Raw genomic sequence first — 13171 nt, forward strand, 5'->3', positions numbered from 1 at the left:
TTACTTTTTAATATTTTTTAAGCCCTGGAGGCTGAACACAGGGCCTTGCATCACGTTACCCCTGACTCACACTATTTCTTAAGCACAAGAAAAAATACTATCATTTTGGAGGAAATAATCACAAATGCTTCATGTTAAACTTAATTCAAACCCTTTGCTATTTAAATAACTTGTTCATTTTAAATATAAAAATCCAGTATTAAAGATGGAAAATCCGTTGGTTTTTGTTTACTTGCGTCTTCATTTCAAAGTATATTAGAAATATACTTAAAAAGTTGTTTGAATTATCTTTATAATTATAAAATTGTAGGTTCAGAAATAACAAGATGTGAAATTTGTTTCACTTGTTAAGACAAAGGCGTAAACAATTTGTGTATTTCCTTATTTTTAATAGCTTTTTAGGTTATTCTTAAAACACAGTTGGGAATGTCAATATCTCTGCTGAATAATTCTGACTTAAAAACAGACTTTCTCCAAGTTTAATGACTATGATTTTTTTCTTTTAAAAAAGTTTTCTTTTTTGTTTCATAGACAGTTTGGAAATTACATGTTTTAAAACAAAAGTCAATTTTTATATTTTGATTAAAGAAGTATTATTTCTCTGATGGATATTATTCTCAAAGATAAGAATTTTTAAATGATGGATATTATAATTCAGTGTTTGTTTGTTGCCAGACCATGCTGTATTGTTGTAATTTCACTTAATTGTTACATTGATACAATGAAATTTGCATTATTAGCACCATTATTCTGTGCTTGTGAGGAGTCTGTGAACTCACCAATTCTTTTACTTGTAGCATATAATATATATCTTATATCTCATATAACTCTTCTACCGACAGCATATAACAGGAGGTTGAGAAACTGTCCAGGTGTCAATACTACTCATTACATAACTATTGAACACTCATATATTTCTTCAGAAACCTTAGTTTCTGTACATTTCCTGTACATTCCATTAGGAACTATTAATAGTCCCAACTATTCTACTTAATGTAATCTAAAGACATCACAATTAGTAAATACATTCATTGTCACTTAAACAGACAGAATTCTCCCCTATTCTAGGATATATGTTGAATAATGAATGAATTGTTCTGTAAAATAAATTTTTACTCATAGCTAAATATAAACAAAATTCTGGGTCTGTTCTTATCATTTACGAGCCAAGTGGATTGAAAACTTTTATGATATTTGGGATCAGAAGAAATATAATTGCTTCATAAAAGCCCTATAAATATAGCTAACAAATATATCATTGCCCCTAGTGGGGATAAATCAATCCAGATCTGCTACACTGAAGTCCCATAAGTATGGATGACAAATAGGTGCTGATGCTCCCTATAAACTGACTTTGAATAGTGTAGTTGAGATACCACTGACCTTCAATATGGAGGAAAGTAGAGGTAGTGTCCTGCAATGGCCGCCTGCAGGAAGATGGAATGCCAAAATTCAAATTGGATGACAAAATAACACAAGGAAAGAGATTTTCCTAAATACTTTCTAAAATATTCTGGAAATAAAATTTTTATCAAAAAAACCCATATAGATCATTTTACAAATTGCTAAGTGCAATGGAAAATAAACCCTCAAGTTAATTGCTACCTCTCTGATTGCTCTAGACTATATTGCTTTTTAATTTGATGGCAGATCTTCAAACTTACAACTGCAGAGATTATGGTTGTAAACTGTTATAAAAATGAAAGTCAACACACTTAGAGTCAGGTTGCATTTATATCAATGAACACTGAATAAATGTCACTTCTCAGGAACTTGAATATTTTATGCTGAAGTCTTAAAGATGGTCTTATTAATTCTCGTTAAAAAAAGGACTTAGTTGAAATTCAAGGAGATTGAAATTTTCATGCACGCAGCTTCTAGGTTTTTATAAGGATAAATTTAGGGGTTAATTGAATAAAACAAGAAGATTTAAAATACTAAGATTTTATGCAACCTTATCTGAAGTATGAATATATTACCTCCTATGAGCTGGATACCTTTTCAAGAATTTTTATTCAATAGATAGCACATTTAAATGGGCAAAAATACATTAGTCTTTTTTCTGTTTTGCTAACAACATTAATGATTACAGTTTCTAGTGTTTAGGTATTGCTAAGAAATCATTATGGTTTCATACTTGTACTAGAAATACTATGATTAATATGGACAATATTTTAAGGTATCCTGGACTTTATTTAATACAATATCAATGGATGTATTTTCAATGAACTCCTATGTCAAGGTTAACTTGCTAATTAATTTTTTTAAGTTCCAGAAAAGCTGCAAATGAAAATTTAATCAGCTTACTCATATCATCAGATAATCTATCTCAAAAATTTGTATTTTGGTCCTTAGATCACATTATAGTTACTAAGCTTAGCACGTATTTCAAATGACTCTATCAATAATTATTTAAACATAATCAAAATGTTTTCATAAGTAAGTTATAGTGATAGTATTAACTATCACTAAACTGTAAATTTAATGGACCTCTTGGAAGTCAGAAGATCTGGGTTTGAGTCATGGCTTGAAAATTTCTGCTTTTGTTTGTTTTTTTATTATGAAGAAATTAATCTACCGATGCATTTCAAACTAATTAAAAATATTTGCCTTTGAAATTTTATTAAACATTGTCATAATTGAGATTGCATATTAGTTTGTTAAATTAATTTTACTTTATAAAATGGATACGTACATTGTTAAATTTTATGAACATCTGAAATTACAGAGATCATTCAAGATTGCCTTCGTGTGCCACTCTGTAGAAATAACTCATAATATTATTTGTTTCTAGACTTTTCTTCACACTCTTCTTCACACATATCATTTGTTTCTAGAGTTTTCTTCACATTGCCATTCATGTCTTTGATATTGCAGACTATAATTGAAAGCTTTGCTTTCAACGTCTTTAGTCTCCTAGAATTAAGGAGATAACAGAATTAATGGATAACAGAGAATCGACTATATCTGAACAGTTTTTCCTTTGCATCCAATTTTTCTTTGTACTCTATACTTATTAAAATGGCCCTGAGATCATTTCCTACTTGTAAGTGTAAATCCAAAACGCTAAGTGATAGATTTCACAGTTAAGACAAGGTGGATGACACTGCTCCAAATGACCTAATATTTAGAAACATAAATTGTATTGATGAAAGGATTGTACTTCTGACATTCATTTTGTACTCACAGAAGGTAAATTTCCTACCTAAAACAGCAAACATCCTTCTTCATGTGTCCCAAATGAGATTTTCTTACTTTGTTTGTTTTTTTTTTTGTTAGTTTGTTCTTGTTTGTTTGTTTGGGTGGTGAGGGGTGTTTGAGAATCAGGAGCTCTACCCTTTGAGCCATGCTACCAACAGGAATGAGGATTTTTGAGAACAGCAAATTTATGTTTATTTATATTTTATTTTTTGCCCATCCTGAGTCTTGAACTCAGGGCCTGAGCACTGTCCCTAAGACTCTTTTACTCAAGGCTAGTGCTCTACCACTTGAGCCACAGTACCACTTCTAGCTTTTTTGAGTGTTTTATTGGAGGTAGTAGTCTCATGGAGACTTTTCTGTTTGAGCTGACTTGGAACCATGTTCCTCAGCTCTGAACCTCCTAAGTAGCTAGGATTACAGTTGTGAGTCACCATAGGCCAGTTAGCATTTTTCTACTAAGGAGGGAAAACCCCACCAATACAAAGGAGTGAACCCTTACCTCACTCAGGGTCTGAGACTATATGTTGACAAGTATTTTGGGGGGGGGCAAAGTTTCCAGTAATTTCTCAGGTAAGATTTATGGACCATGACAGTGACTGTCATATTTTTCCTAACTACATTTTAAGTGCAATAGTTTTCTTCCATTTTCTGGATGGATTTGTGTTTTTCCAATGGTTTAAACATAAAATGTACAACACAGCCAAGCATGGTAGCTCATGAGTATGACCTCAGATAGTTAGAAGGCAGATCTGGTAGTTTAAGCCCATTCCAGGAAAAAAAGTTGGCAAGACTCTATACCAAACAATAAATCTAGGTGAGTTGTTGTATACTTGTCATACTACAAAAGAGAGAATATAAATGTAATTCAGACTGGCTTGGGAAGAAAGGTGAGCCCCTCTCTCCAAAATAATTCAAGATGAAAAATTGCAAGGGCATGTCTCACATAAAACACCTGCCTACTAAGAGGGCCAGAGTTAAATTTAAGTGCCAGGTTGAACTAGGATTTAACATTGAAGAACTGTTGTCTTTCATCAGAAATCTTAATGTCTGCAAATTAAATAGGAAATGGAATAATAGTACAGAGATGGTTCTAAAAAGGATTGTTGTGTGAGGATATCAGGGAAATAAGAAAGGAAAGGTGATATACAATAGGGGTCATGCCACTGACTATACAAGATAAGAAAGAAAAGGATGGATGTTAACTCCAGTAATTAATAACTTCAGGAACTTAAATTGCCACCTCCTGACAGATGCTATTTTCTTAAACCCAAACATGGACTTAGATTTGAAAATCCTTTATCAGCTGGATTCTCAACATGGCTACTTGTCTACTGAGAAACCTAGATATTAAAATCCACAGCCAATCATGGCATCATACCCCAAATCTGTTGCACCCACACCTCTCATATCATTTATCAAACCCCTGTGTTATTTTATATACTGAGAACACTGGAGTTATTTTTTTACCTCTTCTGAAACCCAGGTATGATCCATCAGAAAAGTAGATGAGCTTTAAATTAAACAGTACACAAATGTGATTGTTTCATCTCATTTCAAATGCTATCCACCTTGATGTAACCACCACCATATTCTGTTTAGACATAATTCTCAAAGACATTGATGTTATCTCAACATGCAAGTATCCTTTGGAAAGAGGAATCTGATTTTTCTTGTGTTTCTTTTCAAAACTCCAGGACAGTTCTAAAAGTCATATAAAGTATCAGAGTTCTTGTGGTGGCCATCTCTCTCATTTGAGTAGTCCTGTTCCCTTTCAGGTGGCTCCAAACACATTAATGACCTATCTTTCTTTGATTTAGTCTGTTGTCTATGCAGTAGGATTTCTTCTAGAAAGCAATAATTCTTTAAATATTATGGCTCACTTTGTAATCACATTTAACTCAAATTAAAGGAGTGTTAGCTATGGGGAAAGAACCTGAGTCAAAATCCCTCTCCTAGTCATGTTCTAGGAGACCCAAGCATTTTATCTCTTCATGTTATCTCCCATGATCACTCTTCCTTGAGCATAGTTAGTTGCCAGTAAATCATCAGAAATTCTCCATAGGGATAGAAAAACTTCAGGCAATGGAACTGTATGCACCTTTACTCTGACATCTGTACAGGAAACTCCTACTAAAAGCATCCTGCATCTCATAAAGATACCTAGAACTGTGGGATGGAAACAATGTACATGCAATGATCTCAAAAGGGGCTTGAAATGAAGTCAAGTTCAGTGAATATCCTAAGAAACTAAGAAAACTGGGAGGAATTATGTTGGGAGAGGTGTAGGAAGAATGATGAAAAGAGTGACACTGATCAATTAGTATTGTACTTGCTAGATGCTGGTGATTCACTCCTGTAATTCTAGATATTCAGGAGGCTGAGATTTGAGGATTGCAGTTAGAAGCCAGCCCAGGCAGCAAAGTCCTGAGATTCTAATCTCCAATTAACCACAAACAGCTGGAAGTTGAACTGTGGCTCAAGTGGTAGAGAGCTCGTGGTCTTTTTGTTGTTGTTGTTGTTGGTTTTGTTGTTGTTGTTGCTGTTGTTGTTGTTGTTGTTGTTATGGGGCTTGAACTCTGGGACAAAGCGCTATCCCTCAGTTGTTCAGCTCAAGGCTAGTGCTCCACCACTTGAGCCACAGCGCCACTTCTGGTTTTCTGGTGGTTTATTGGAGATAAGACTTTCATGGCTTTTCCTGCCCTGGCTGGATTTGAACTGTGATCCTCAGATCTCAGCATCCTGAGTAGCTAGGATTACAGGTATGAGCCACCAGCACCAGGCGTAGAGTGCTAGTTTTGAGCATAACAGTTCAAGGTTCAAGCCTCAGAACTGGCAAAACAAGTAAAAACCCCCACAAAACAAAGCATTACATTTATACACTTACTTGTTAAATGTTAACGCCTTTGTACAAGTACTTAATGATGATAAAAATATAAAAAATTAAAAGTCTTTTAAGTAAAGTTACTTCATTTCCCTAAGATCAGCCCATTGTCATTCCAATGAACTCCTCCAATACTCTGAACTGGAGAAAATGGAATTTTTTTAAATTATGTTTGCAACTGAGCTGCATAGGTGAGGAAGGCCTACCATTTCTGTTTCCCTTGATGGTATTCTCATTCTGTCCTTGTCTGTCTCTTTCTCAGCCTCTCCGGTCCTCCATAATTGCTTTGCCACTTTATTTTTGTGTAGTGTCTGTTTATGTGTGCATTTTTATTCAGTTCCCATTGGAAATGCCAAGGATATGAGATGCTCACTACCACCACCACCCACTGGTAACAAAATGACATCTTTCTATGGAAGACTACAACTAATCACGTGACTTACTACTTCCCTTCTCCATATTGATATTTCTCATGTCTTGTTTTTAATTCATATAACTGCCCTTTTATGCAAAGTATGCTATCCATGTATTAAGTTCCTAATATCTTCCCCCACCAGAAGGACAACTTTAAGAAGTCAGATATCCTGTCTGTTTGACTAGGTAATGTAGCTCCAGGGCCTAGCATAGGAGTCTGAACAGAAAAGAAATCTAGGAAAGAACCCACAAAACAATCTATAAATGAATGTGAAATTGGGAGGGAAATTATCCATAGCAAGTTATTCAATGGCTGCTTATCAATCCCTAAAATCAATTACAGCACAATGCATTTGACATAGGTGCTCTTGATTTTTATCCTCAGAAATATTTGTCCAAAAAGTCTCTGTTTTCCTCATGCCACTTTGGGAACTACATTTAAATGTTTATACCTTGCTTTGAAGTTGTTGTAAGACATCATGATGTTGTAAGACATCATGCCTTGTGATTTACAATCATTCTAGAGGCTTTTCCAATTAGTGTCATGCATTTCAATATAATTTATAGGTAATCAGTTTCACATATACATCATTATTGACATAACCAAGTTACAGAGTTTACCAATAAGAACACAAAACTGTTGCTTTATATCTTTACTTATTTATGGTCATTTCTTTTATTTTTTCTGAGAAAAAAATGTTCAAACTTCACATGATGGGCTTTCATAGCCAAATTCCAGCTGGAATTTGCTAGTTATTTTTTGAATTAAAAAAATAGCGGTATATTCTCTGCCATATTGGAGCCTGTGAAGACCTGATGGGATTATAACACTTCAAAGAGGCCAAATGGGTAGAGGCTGTGGTGCAAGGATATTTTCACCAACTATATGCTGGCTTTCCTTAAAATGGAAGGTTTTTAATGCCCAAGATGATAACAATTTTACTTGACAAGAGATGTGCTTCCGTATACAAAGTAAAAAACAAAACAAAAAACAATAAAACACAGTAACTCCTGTTTGCAAACCCACCAAAACTAATCTGGCGAAAGATAATTGGCACCCATGGAAACAGTGGCATGATTTCTGCCAAACTCCAAAGCAAGGCCATAACATAGGATAAGTGTGATGTTGTAGTCCTCCAGGATGTAAACGAATGAAAACTAAATAAAGTATTTGTAAATGTCTTAGAAATTCATTGTACAAAGGAGTTTCAATTAACCATGTAAGTCAGTGTATGAGTAAAATGTATCCTGATCAATATAACCCCTTTAGTATTTCTCCCCATCTCTCCCAATCACACCATCTCTTAGTTACCTGGTTCCATTTTTTTCATAGGTACACTGAACATTATGACTGCATTTTTTTCTGGATGTGGAATCTCTAGTAATTGTCTCCTTGTCCTAGATAAAAGCTCATCATTGGGATCTCAGCCTCCTAATTAACTAATATTATACTTTGAGACACTAGTGTCTTCTTTTGAAATAGCTCCATATTTCTACTCTGATCTCCTATTTTAGCCTATTCTAAAGAAATATGTCACAATAACACATTTCAAATAGTGTCCCCTACATCATTTAGGAATTTAGGTTAGATACTTCTATAGAAGTCTCTGAGATCTGAGAAAGTTAGTATGAAGCTGACCTGGGCAAGTAAGTTCATGAGGCTATCATCTCCACTTAAATACCAAGAAGCCAAAAATAGAGCTAGCTATTCTGATGTCTGAGATCTGAGATTCATATTTTGAAACAAGCCCTGGAAGCCAATCTGAAAGCTTTTTATTTCCAATAAAAAACTCCAAATGGAGTTGTGGCTAGAGGTAGAGTGCATGCTATGAGTGGAAAGCTGAAGTAGATCACACAGGTCTTGAGTTCAAGCCCTGTACCAACATAAAATGTATTTAGGATGCATCTCTGACTTGTGACATTGAAATCTTTTTAATCAACTATGCATTTAAGATTAAGTTAAAAAACTAATAGCACCATTTTATGAGAAATGTGTCACATACATTGTCAAAACAAATTAATGAATTTCCAGTTGAAATACATGTTTATATAAAAAGAGGGTAATATTAGTGTGCTTTATTTGTTGGGTTTGAGAGTCCCCCAGTGCCACGCCACATACACTTGGTTGAAACTTTTGGAATGAAAGGTTCTGGACAGGAGTGGAGCCTGACATAGACTCAAGCCCCAGGCATCCCCCAGGAGTTGGTGGAGAACTGGATTCCCTAAAAAAGACAATCTGGTCAGACTTAACCCATTGTTCTCTGAGAAAGAGAAGTTCCAGTGTGACTGTTGCTCACCACAGTGACCCAGGGCCCAGTGGCAGGATGCCTGCCCTGTGCCCCGACAAGTCCCACCTGGGAGAGCGTCTGTCCTGCCTCCAGGCCAATTCAGGCCTGCCATTGTATACAACAACTCTTGTTTCCTCCTCTAACAAGCAGCTCAGTATCCAACCACCATGGGAACCCAGTCCGAGAGGCACAATGGAGAGGAAGCTGCCGAAGCAAGCGTTTGGAAAGGAGCAGAGATCACAGCAGGCAAAGCAGCCATGAAGATGTGTCTGCAAGGAGTCCTTAGCTGGGTTCAGCAAAGAAAAGCCAGCGCAGGTGGGAGGAGCACTTCCATAAAGCTGCCTGTGGTGGATAGATGGCTTCTGATTTGACCTCCACAACAGAATAAGGGACTGCAAGTTCAATGAATAGTCTCTGGCCAGAGAAACAAGGTCAAACACTTAAGTTTCTTCACTTCCAGTGGTTCCTGGTATTTCCAGCTGAGTGGACATCTTTCTGTGACCAGTGGGTGCCACCCCACCTTCTGCGGAGTCTGCGTGAGAGATTGTGTTGGACAAAGAGCTTCAAGGAAGCATGCCCCCAGGAAGGGGGTGTTGGTTCAAGGCTTCCCATACACTCGGCTGCACCTTTATAGCCTCTACCTTTATTCTTACTATATTCTTCTTGGCTGTACATTCATTGCCTTTATTCTCATTTTGGCTATTTTTCTATTGATCCGTGAACAGAGCATGTTGTATTTTTCCAGTCCAATAGAGATGGCTTCTCTAAGTACTAAAGGCTAAGGCCAAAGATTAAATGTGGGCAATCCCCCAATCAATCTATCATCTGATGTGACGTTGCCTCCAGAAACTCCTACAACTTCACAAGCGGTTTTGCAGCTCACGAATAGTAAATATAGAGACTTAAAATTTCTAGATATGTCTAACAGACAAAATCAATGAACTAAACTAAGTTAGAAAGAGTTATCCCAGTAGTTTAGAGAGTTCTAAAAAGAAGGGACCTCTGATTATAAAAGAAAAAGAAAGATTCTCCCAACAGTTATGATTAAGTTTAGTCCAACTTACATTATAGGGAATAGATAGTGTTTTCACACAAAATATAAAGTTAGTGACATATTTCCTGAACCAACGAAGAACCATTTCCTTATACAGGAGCTTATAAAGATGAAATTAGTTGGATAAAATTAAAAAGAGTATAATGTAAGTACAGCCCTGTCTTAGGTTTGTTAATTATTAAAATTATTATAAAAAAGGCTGAATAGATGACGTATTCTATTAAACAATATGCTAGACTTGTTTCGCACCACTTAGCTTAAACAGTTGGTGGGATAGTCATTAATTTTCATGTAATTCATCAATGCTTTGCCTTTAAAAAATTGATTACGTGCTTAAATAAACAAAGAATCTATGTCACAATCACACACTGTATAAAAATGTTAATTCTCCTCAATAAAGATACACTCAGATGCAACTCTTTTGAGTCTGTGTCTGTTTGTCACTTTGCCGACTCCTTTGCCCACCTATCCCGAGATCACTGTCCCGTCGGTCACAGTGCTCCGGCCGAGCTGGTCTGTCGCACCCCAGTAAAATAACACCAGTGTCCAATGGATGCTTATGTCTTTCACACTCATGAATTCTGACAATAAGAATTATGACCTGCTGTTTTAGATGCTGGTTTGAAAGTTAAGCACAGTGTTTGACATCTTTTAATTAGAAGACATTTTGTTTTAGTAGCCATATGAATTAATAATTTTAATAGAGATGACTCAGAAAGTCTTTGAGCATTAAATGTTATTTGTGGCAATTGAAGTAAATTTAAATTATCTATTTGAAATCAACACATATATTGATAAAACTTATTTGTGTAGGCTAGAGCAATGTCATACTTCACCAAAGTTTAATTTGGGGACATTTTACAACTGTTGTTGACTCATGAGGCTTTGAAATATATAGCTTTAATGTTTTCCCAAATTGTACAGATTATTTTACAAAATCATGTATATCATGAAGCTATTTCACAATATGATAAATGATAATGGATACTGCAAAGAAGTTTAGATGAACTCACTCCCTTGGGTCAAAGAAAACTGATGGACCCACTTAAAGATCAAACTTGTGGCTTTGACTATGCTTCACCTTGCAGGAATAAATGTAATATATATCCCACACCTATATTAAATTTATTCTGTAATATTTTTCTCTCATGTATACATGAAAATGTATTTCCTTGGGCATTATTTTAGTAAAATGCAATGTAATTGACATGCTTTATAACAATGTTTAAATGTACATATATGTTTAATGAATGATTCCTATATAATTTGTTTGAAATATTTGGTACTATTTCTTTGGCAGTGATAAGAGGCTTACATTTTTAATATATAGTACCCAATGATAATCCATGAGTGCTTTCATAACATGGCGTGTCATTTTTTCTACAAGTAAATTTTATATTCTAATTAACATTAGACCTTTATTTTATACTAATCATTGTGTAGATTAAGGAAAGTTTACCTTAAATCATTTTTATATATGATTAAGAGGAAATTGAACTTGACACAAATGTATAGTATGGACATTGATTTTTTTGAATAAAATGAATAGTATACCCATTTTTATTTTCAAAATTGACTCTTTTTGTTCACTGAGACTTTGTTATGTTTCCCCTTCCACAGGATGGTTGAAGTCTGATTTTTTTCACTACAATGGATATTTTGTACCTATGTATTTTCTCCTTGCAACTCCTCCTCCCCCCTGCCCCATGTTGTTCTGTATATGTTTAAAAATGTAATCCAAGAATATTAGCAGCTTCAATTTCTACCAGGAGGTTAATAGGAGAGAAGAATCTTTCAATGGCTGAATGGTAAACCCAAGTGGCATCACCACTTATATAAAATTATTAACAAAATTTACTGTAGCACATATCATTTGGGAAACATGGAGCCTAAGTTCCATGTCTCTTTGAATAAAATAACTAAGTTGAGATACCTGTGTTAACTTCTCACTCTTTAAGAATTCATTTCGTTAAGATCTTACAGGAGTATTTTGTGGTATCATCATGTTTAAGTCAAAAGACTCCTAAATCCACAGGAAAAAATATTAAAATTTCAAAAAAAATCTTCCTTTGAAGCTTGAGCAGTTATACTTCCTACAGATATTAAAGCTGTTTCTCTAGGCATACATTTACAGTAAACTAAAAGTGTAACCGTTTGTCACGATGCACTAATATCAATTCAAAGTGATCAAAGACCTCAACGTCGGAATCAAAACTTTGAAATTACTGCAGGGAGTAACAGAAACATTAGTACAGGTAGAAACTTCCTGTAAAAAAATACAGGGGCACAATAAGTAGAAGAAAGACTTGACAAGTGGAACTACATCAAAATTAAAAGTTTCTGCACAGCTAAAGACAGAGCTATTAACTAGAAAGAAAGCCAACAAACTGTGCGAAGACCTTTACCAGCAATACATCAGATAAAGGCTTAATATCCAGTACAGTCATCCTTTGCTATAGGGCAGTTCACGTATTGTGACTTCATTGTGTTGCAGGTATCATGGAGTTTTCACTATATTGTGGGATTTTGCAGTATTTATATAGTCATATAATATTGATGACTTTATTTCTGCCTAAAAAATTAAAACAATATAAAATATTAATTAAAACATATTAGAAGAATATTAAAAGCCGGGCGCTGGTGGCTCACGCCTGTAATCCTAGCTACTCAGGAGGCTGAGATCTGAGGATCGCGGTTCAAAGCCAGCCTGGGCAGGAAAGACCGTGAGACTCCTATCTCCAATAAACCACCAGAAAACCGGAAGTGGCGCTGTAGCTCAAGTGGTAGAGCGCTCGCCTTGAGCTGAAGAGCTGAGGGACAGCGCTCAGGCCCAGAGTTCAAGCCTCACGACCGACAAAAAAAAAAAAGAATATTAAATAAAAATAAAATACATTATGTAGTTCATTAGAGGATGAACACCTTACTGTGTACAATTGAGATGCAGTACTATACACCACTAGTGCTTGTTCAAGTTTGCCAATGGGAGGTTGTACACTACAAAATATTGGCTGATGTAATGGAAGTCAAACAACCATAGTACTGTGCTCTGTATCCTGGGAGCTGATTGGCCCAGTGACCATAGCATCAGTCCCTTTATTCTTTCCTACTGGGCCAAATCTTTCAATCTTTCAACATCCCTCTTTTTATTTGTCTGCTGGTTGGGCCTGAACTCTGAGCCTGGGTGCTGTCCCTCAGCTCTTCCTCTCAAGGCTAGTGCTCTACCACTTGAGCCACAGTGGCACTTCTGGTTTTTTTTTTTTTTGCTTATGTGATGCTGAGGAATCGAACCCAGGGCCTCAGGCATGCAAGGCAAGCACTCTACCACTGAGCCAC

This window comes from Dipodomys merriami, unplaced genomic scaffold, assembly GCF_024711535.1.
Source record: "Dipodomys merriami isolate MVZ:Mamm:240054 unplaced genomic scaffold, mDipMer1.0.p SCAF_1407, whole genome shotgun sequence".
Lineage (NCBI taxonomy): Eukaryota > Metazoa > Chordata > Mammalia > Rodentia > Heteromyidae > Dipodomys > Dipodomys merriami.